Raw genomic sequence first — 7,500 nt, 5'->3', positions numbered from 1 at the left:
CCAGGTCCTGCCGGGGAGGTACGCCACCGGCATGCCTAGCCCTGCTTCCCCGCCTCGTTGGGGAGGGGGGTGCGGCGACCGGTCCACTCCAGGCCCATCCCGGGGCACCTGGCTGCGTGCCGTGCATGGCTGTCTGTGGTGACCCACCGGCTGCCGGCGTGCACGTGCCTTGGGGGCCCACCTCTACGGCCAGCTTCCCGAGGAGGGCGAAACCCCTCCAGATCTGATCCGGGGAAAGAGAGCGCGTGCTGCCGTGACCCCAGGCCGCTGCTCTGGCAGGGTCCTGGCCTTCCCTGGTGGCTCCCCCCAACTCTTTGGCGTTTTTTCCAACTACGACCTCAGATCAGACGTGGTGACCCGCTGAATTTCAAGCATATTACTAATCGGAGGAAAAAAAACTAACCAGGATTCCCCCAGAAACGGCGAGTGAATAGGGTAGAGCCCAGCGCCGAATCCCCGCCCGGCAGCTGGTGCGGGTAATGTGGCATACAGAAGACCGACTCCCCTGCGTCGCTCAGGGGGCCCAAGTCCTTCTGATCCAGGCTCACCCCGCACACGGTGTAAGGGCGGTAGCGGCCCCCAGCGCGCCAGGATCGGGTCTTCTCGGAGTCTGGTTGCTTGGGAATGCAGCCCAAAGCAGGTGGTAAACTACATCTAAGGCTAAATATGGGCGCAAGACCGATAGCCAACAAGTAATGTAAGGGAAAGTTGAAAAGAACTTTGAAGAGAGAGTTCAAGAAGGCATGAAACCGTCGAGAGGTAAATGGGTGGGGTCCGTGCAGTCCGCCCGGAGGATTCAACACAGCAGGAAGGTCGGTGACCCGAAAGTTCCTGGTCCCCTCCGCGGGACCAGCGTCTGGGCCTTAGCCAGCCCCCGCAGGGTGCATTTCCTCCGCGGCGGTGCACTGCTACTGGCTCCGGGTTGGCTGGGAGGGCTATGGGGTGGCAGGTGGCCCTCCACTCCGGCAGAAGGAAGCTATGCCGTGTCCGCAGGGCTGAGGGAGATTCGACCGCCTCCGCGCCCTCCCCAAGGCATCCGCTCCCGGCTGCCCCTTGGGGCACGCGGGGGAAGGGAAGGGGGGATGGGCCCCCTGCTCCCGGCATGACTGTCAAGTGGGGCGGACTGTGCTCAGTGCACCCTGACCACGTTGCGCCGAGTCGAAGGGTTGAGCAATACCCTGTGGTGCAATGAAGGTGAGGGCTGGTGCACGCCAACTGAGGTGGGATCCCGCCGCACTTCCAGCGGCAGGCGCACCACCAGCCCGTCTCGCCCACTCCATCGGGGAGGTGGAGCATGAGCCTGCGTGGTAGGACCCAAAAGATGGTAAACTATGCCAGCAGGACGGTGGCCATGGAAGTCGTAATCCTCTAAGGAGTGTGTAACAACTCACCTGCTGAATCAACTAGCCCTGAAAATGTATGGCACTGGAGCGTCGGATCCATACCCGGCCGTCGCCTGCACTGAGAGCCGCTGGGGCTAAGCCGCGATGAGTAGGAAGGCTGCTGCGGTGCACACGGAAGCCCGGAGCGAGTGCCTGGGTGGAGACGCTGCAGGTGCAAATCTTGGTGGTAGTAGCAAAAAGGTACAAAAGGGGGTGGTGATGGACGGAGCATCAGAACCAATCAAACACTGCGCGGTAGTAGCAAATATTCAAAAGAGAACTTTAAATGCCGAAGTGGAGAAGGGTTCCATGGCCCGAGCCATGGAAAGCGTTGCGGTTCCGGCGGTGTCTGGTGAGCTCTCGCTGGTCTTTCAAAATCCAGGGCGGCGGTGACTCTGGACGCGAGCTGGGCCCTTCCTGGGGATCACCCCAAATGCGGTGATCGCCTCTCCCCATGCCCCCTCCCCAGGGGTGGGGGTACGGCGTTCTGCCTCGGCTGGCGCCTAGCAGCTTTACTTAGAACTGGTGTGGACCAGGGGAATCCAACTGTTTAATTAAAACAAAGCTTCGCGAAGGCCCGAGGCGGGTGTTGACGCAATGGGATTTCTGCCCAGTGCTCTGAATGTCAAAGTGAAGAAATTCAATGAAGCGTGGGTAAACGGCGGGAGTAGCTATGACTCTCTTAACCTATTCTCAGTTGTAGTGGCCTTTCCTCCCAGTGGTCCTGCCGGTAACTGCCTCTATAGTGCTAGACTCTGCGTAGAAAAGTCTATAGAGACAGGCCAAACAAGGTTCTATCATGGCAGCGTGCGTGATAGTGAGAAATGGAAAAGCAAACAAACACAATTCCAGATGGGGTAGTTCCTGGAGATTAAAAACCCTGTTAAGATGGCATAAGGAGGTGCTGTCTTTTCCAGAAATCATTAACCTTCTCACCGAATTTGACAAACCAGCACCTGCTTCAAACAATGCAACAAGCAACAACGATTCAGATCACGATATAGGCCCTAGTTCACCCTCCGTTGCAGAAGAAGACATATCAGTAGACCTCAGCAAATCCATCGAGGCTAGACTAGCAGCTCTAGCAAGCAGCAAACCATCAAAATTATGGTCACAGGAAGAAATACTACTATTAGCAGAATTGGAAAAAGTGTATGAAAACAAGAGAAATATTAATGCGCTAATGGTTCCACATTTTGACAATAAAAACAGAAAACAAATTGCAGAAAAAAGAAGAGATAGAAGAAGTAAGAGTAAAAAATCAGTAAAAGATGTACTGCAAGCATCAAATGTTTCTGAAAATGACTCTTGCGATGAACCAGAGGTTACAGTGGAAGTAACAACAGAAAAGCGCAGAGACTTTATCAATTGCAAATGTGCGCAAACACTCAAGAACTTTGATGAGCTGGAGGATAGAATCACAGAAGTCGAGAAGTACACCCAAAACATAGAGCAACACGATGCTGCTATGGATCTGATGGATGAGATAGTGACTTATATCTCAGAAAACACCACTGATATAAGTCCTGTACCAGCAAATCGTAGTGAACCAGCAAGTGAACTCAATAATGAGCCTATGAACTCTGCTCAAGATGATCCCCAGAATGCCTCAGTGGAAAACAAAATAACAAAAAAAAGACAAGAAAAACGGAAGGCTTAAACGGACACACAAGAAAAATTATGCAAAAGCAAAGGGCAGCTATAAAAAATACCAGGCAATGTTTAAAAAAGACAAAAAGAAAATTGCCAGGATTATCACTGATGGGGCAGAAGATGCCACTTGCCAAATCAGTGCTGATGAAATTTTCCAATACTACAAAAGCATAATTGAAAAAGAAAACAAGAAAAACCCTAAATTCATGCCAATTGATCGGATACCGGATGATTAGGAAATTAGAAATGTATGTAAAGAAATTACACTGCTCGAAATAACTAATGCCTTCGATGACTCCGATTTAAAGAAAGCAGTGGGGCCTGATAAGATTGGTCTGAATGACTTGAATAAAGTGCATAGCAGGCAACCAAGACTGCTGCCCAGAATTTTATCGTCTTGGTTATCGATGAGAAGAGTACCAGAAAGTATCAAAAAGAACCGGTCAATACTAATACCCAAGAATGTACCGATTAGTGAACTTAACAAAATCAGTAATTGGCGTCCAATTACCATCGGTATTGCATTCATGATGTTATTCACAAAAATACTAACTCAAAGACTCTCATTTTTTGTTGAATTGAATATGAGACAAAAAGGCTTCATGAAGGTGAGAGGTTGTCTCGAGAAACTGACTCTTCTGCAAAATATCATAAAAGGGGCACGAAAAAACAATCACTCATTAGCAGTAGTGTTCATGGATATCTCAAAAGCCTTCGACTCTGTCAGCCATGGTCACATTATACAGAGTCTCGCAAGGCACAGAGTTCCATCATACATCAGAGACATAATAAAAGACTTATACAGTGACTCAACAACAATTTTCAAGGGTAAGAACAACGAAGCAACTCCTGAAATAACAATGAAATCTGGGGTTAAACAAGGTGACCCTTTATCCCCACTGCTATTTAACATTGCCATAGATCCTCTGATCTGTGATCTTCAGAAAAACTACAAGGGCTTCACATTCGGATCAGATGGTCTTATTGAGCAAATCACCGCTCTCGCCTTTGCCGATGACATCACAGTACTCAGCAGCACCTGGGAAGGAATGAGTAGAAATCTGAAAATCATGGAAAAGTTCAGTAAAACAACAGGATTAAAACTTAACATGAAAAAGACACATGGGTTTTATATCAGTCACCATAAAGTTAAAATCCTGATTAAGAACAGTAAACCATGGCTGTTTGAAAAAGAAAACATTGAAAACATTCATCCAGGAGAAAGTGAGAGATATCTCGGATTGAACTTTGATCCACACATTGGCCATACAAGCAACAACAAAATGAATGAGGTTCTTGTTAATTGGGTTGTAATGTAATGTAATGTAATGTAAAAGAAACTTGTAAAGCGCAACGTTCACCATGCGGTTTCTTGGCGCTAAACTTGATAATCTACCACTTAAGCCCACGCAGAAAATAAACATTTTGTGTCAGTACTTGGTCCCTACACTGTCATTTAAATTGGAAATGACAGAAACAGAAGCTAAAACTTTAAATGTTCTGGATCAAACAATAAAAAAGTATGTCAAACATTTTCTACACCTTCCTGCATACACATGTGAGGGTCTCCTATATTCGAAAAGATCATTTGGGGGCCTCAGTATACCAAAAAAATTTACAAAAATTGGTCTAAATAAAGTCAATAGTTTATTGTATCTCAGGGCAGCTCCAGATCTGTACATAGCTTATTCATTCATGTACGCAGGAGAAGTAATAAATGAAAAAATTGATAACATCATCAAAACGCACAAACTCAACATTTTAGACAGTAGGTTTCTGAGTTATAATTTGAATTTGTTAGCAACATATGATTGGAGAAAAGAAGAATTTGAGAAATGGTTAAATCTCCCTGTCCAAGATGATGGTATAAAATACTTAGGAAGTAATCCAACCTCAAACTTCTTGCTCAGCAAGCATGACAAAATGAAAGAAAATCAGTACATAGCTGCGCTGATGTTAAGAGCAAATGTTTTATATACTAGAGAAACCATCACTAGGGGAAGAAATCGTACATTTGCTACATGTAGGCACTGTAAAGATGTTTCCGAAACAATTTAACATATTTCAGGTGCATGTCCTAAAACCAAGGACATTAGGATAAAAAGACATAATAAAATTCTGGAATTGCTCATTGATAGAGCAAAAAGGTGTGGTTGGGTGGCATATAGGGAACCTCATGTTAAGAATAATCAAGGTGAACTACGAAAACCAGATGTAATGTTTACCAAAAATGGTAGATCTGTAGTGATTGAGGTTTCAATTTGTTATGAAAACTCACAGAATTCCCTTGAATTAGCGTTTGAGAGTAAAGTTAAATACTATCAGGATCTGCCATAACAAATCAAAGATCTCACCAAATGTAACACTGTAAAATGTCATGACTTTATTGTTGGATGTCGTGGTATTTGGCCTCAATGTAATTATGTTGTTCTGGCTGATCTAGGTCTGAAAATGTCATTCCCATTCAAGAAAAATGTTTGTCTGACTACTTTAAAGGACACTCTTAAAATGTGCCAAGTGTTCATGGACAATGAAATATCAAGCTTATACTGAGATGTACACTTTCTTGTAGATCACATGTCACCCTTATAAAGGATATTGTTTTAAACTGTTGATCCTTCAATATTTAAATGTGGTTATACAGTTACATATTAGTTTATAGTTGACACAAGATTTAGTATAGATGTGAATTTTATAGATGTGAATTTTTTTTAGAATTTTATAGATGTGGATTTTCTATTTAGATGTGCAATTTGTTGATGTGTATTTTTTTATGGATGTGTGCTTATAACAATTTAGATACAATTGTGTACATCATACTTATTGAAATGTCTTGAATGATGAATAGGTCTCAAATAATTACATAGATATAATTACCACACATTGATTATTGATGTCCTGCTAATCACACTTTAATTTCTCAGGACTGTTCGTAGACAATTTTAAATTGTTGGAATAGTACTGAAGGGTGTACTATCTCTGGCCTATATGTGATCCCAGTTCCAGTGAGGACAGCGTTCAGTGTGGCTGTACTCCGGAGCGAAAGAATGTTGTATTTTTGGAAGCAAAACCGATTTGATGCTGATGAGCAGCATAATAACCCAGAATGAGCCACCGCGAGGTGGTACAGAAATAGCCAAATGCCTTGTCATCTAATTAGTGACGCGCATGAATGAGATTCCCACTGTCCCTACCTACTATCTAGCGAAACCACAGCTAAGGGAAAGATGACTTTGTTGAGCTTGGCTCTAGTCTGTCACTGTGAAGAGACATTAGAGGTGTAAGATAAGTGAGAGGTCCTCGGGCTGCCAGTGAAATACCACTACTCTTTTTGTTTTTTCACTTACCCGGTGAGGTGGGTGGGCGAACCCTGTGGGGCTCTCGCTCCTGGCTCCAAGCACCCGGCGTCTGCCTGGCGTGACCCGCTCTGGGGACAGTGGCAGGTGGGAAGTTTGACTGGAGCGGTACACCTGTCAAACGATAATACAGGTATCCTAATGCGAACTCAGAGAGGACAGAATCCTCCCATGGAGCAGAAGGGCAAAAGCTCGCTTGATCTCGATTTTCAGTATCCATACAGACCGTGAAAGTGGGGCCTCACGATCCTTCTGACTTTTTAGGTTTCAAGCAGGAGGTGTCAGAAAAGTTACCACAGGGATAACTGGCTTGTGGCAGTCAAGCGTTCATAGCGACATCGCCTTTTGATCCTTCGATGTCGGCTCTTCCTATCATTGTGAAGCAGAATTCACCAAGCGTTGGATTGTTCACCCACTAATAGGGAACGTGAGCTGGGTTTAGACCGTCATGAGACACGTTAGTTTTACCCTACTGATTATGTGTTGTTGCAATAGTAATCCTGTTCACTACGAGAGGAACCGCAGGTTCAGACATTTGGTGTATGTGCTTGGCTGAGGAGCCATTGGGGGAAGCTACCATCTGTGGGATTATGACTGAACGCCTCAAAGTCAGAATCATCCCTAAACCGTAATGATACCACAGTGCAGTAGAGCCTTGGTCGGCCTGTGATAGCCAGCCTCTCTCGGGGGGCCGGTGCATAGAGCCGCTCGCTTGGGGACCGTAGCACAGACGGAAGGGGGGCGCCTCCATCGTGCTTAGTGCACCGCATGTTCGTGGGGCACCTGTTGCTAAATCATTCGTAGACCACCTGATTCTGGGTCAGGGTTTCGTAAGTAGCAGAGCAGCTACCTCGCTGCGATCTATTGAAAGCCATCCTCTGGGCCAAGCTGTTGTCTTTCTATGCGTGGGCGCCCACAGATGCCCTCTTTCACCACACCCAGGGGTGGGTCCCTCTGTCGCCAGGACGGCAGGAGGGATGCAGAGGGGGCAATGCGGGCCTGCTGGAGGCCACCTCCACCACGTGCCCTCTGGCACGGGGGCCTCTCCCTCCTGTCCCTGTGCCACCAGGGTGCAGGGATGGGGGCCACCATCCCTTGCGGCTCAGCAG

At 46.4% G+C, this 7,500-nt stretch overlaps 1 pseudogene; it reads left to right on the top strand.

Annotated features, from left to right (window-relative positions):
• Nucleotides 1-333: 333 nt before the first annotated feature.
• LOC146789986 (28S ribosomal RNA) lies at nucleotides 334-7,286 on the top strand (annotated as a pseudogene).
• Nucleotides 7,287-7,500: the final 214 nt, after the last annotated feature.

This window comes from Triturus cristatus, chromosome 10, assembly GCF_964204655.1.
Source record: "Triturus cristatus chromosome 10, aTriCri1.1, whole genome shotgun sequence".
NCBI classification, from domain to species: Eukaryota; Metazoa; Chordata; class Amphibia; order Caudata; family Salamandridae; genus Triturus; species Triturus cristatus.
This window is presented reverse-complemented; position numbering and strand designations above follow the sequence as displayed.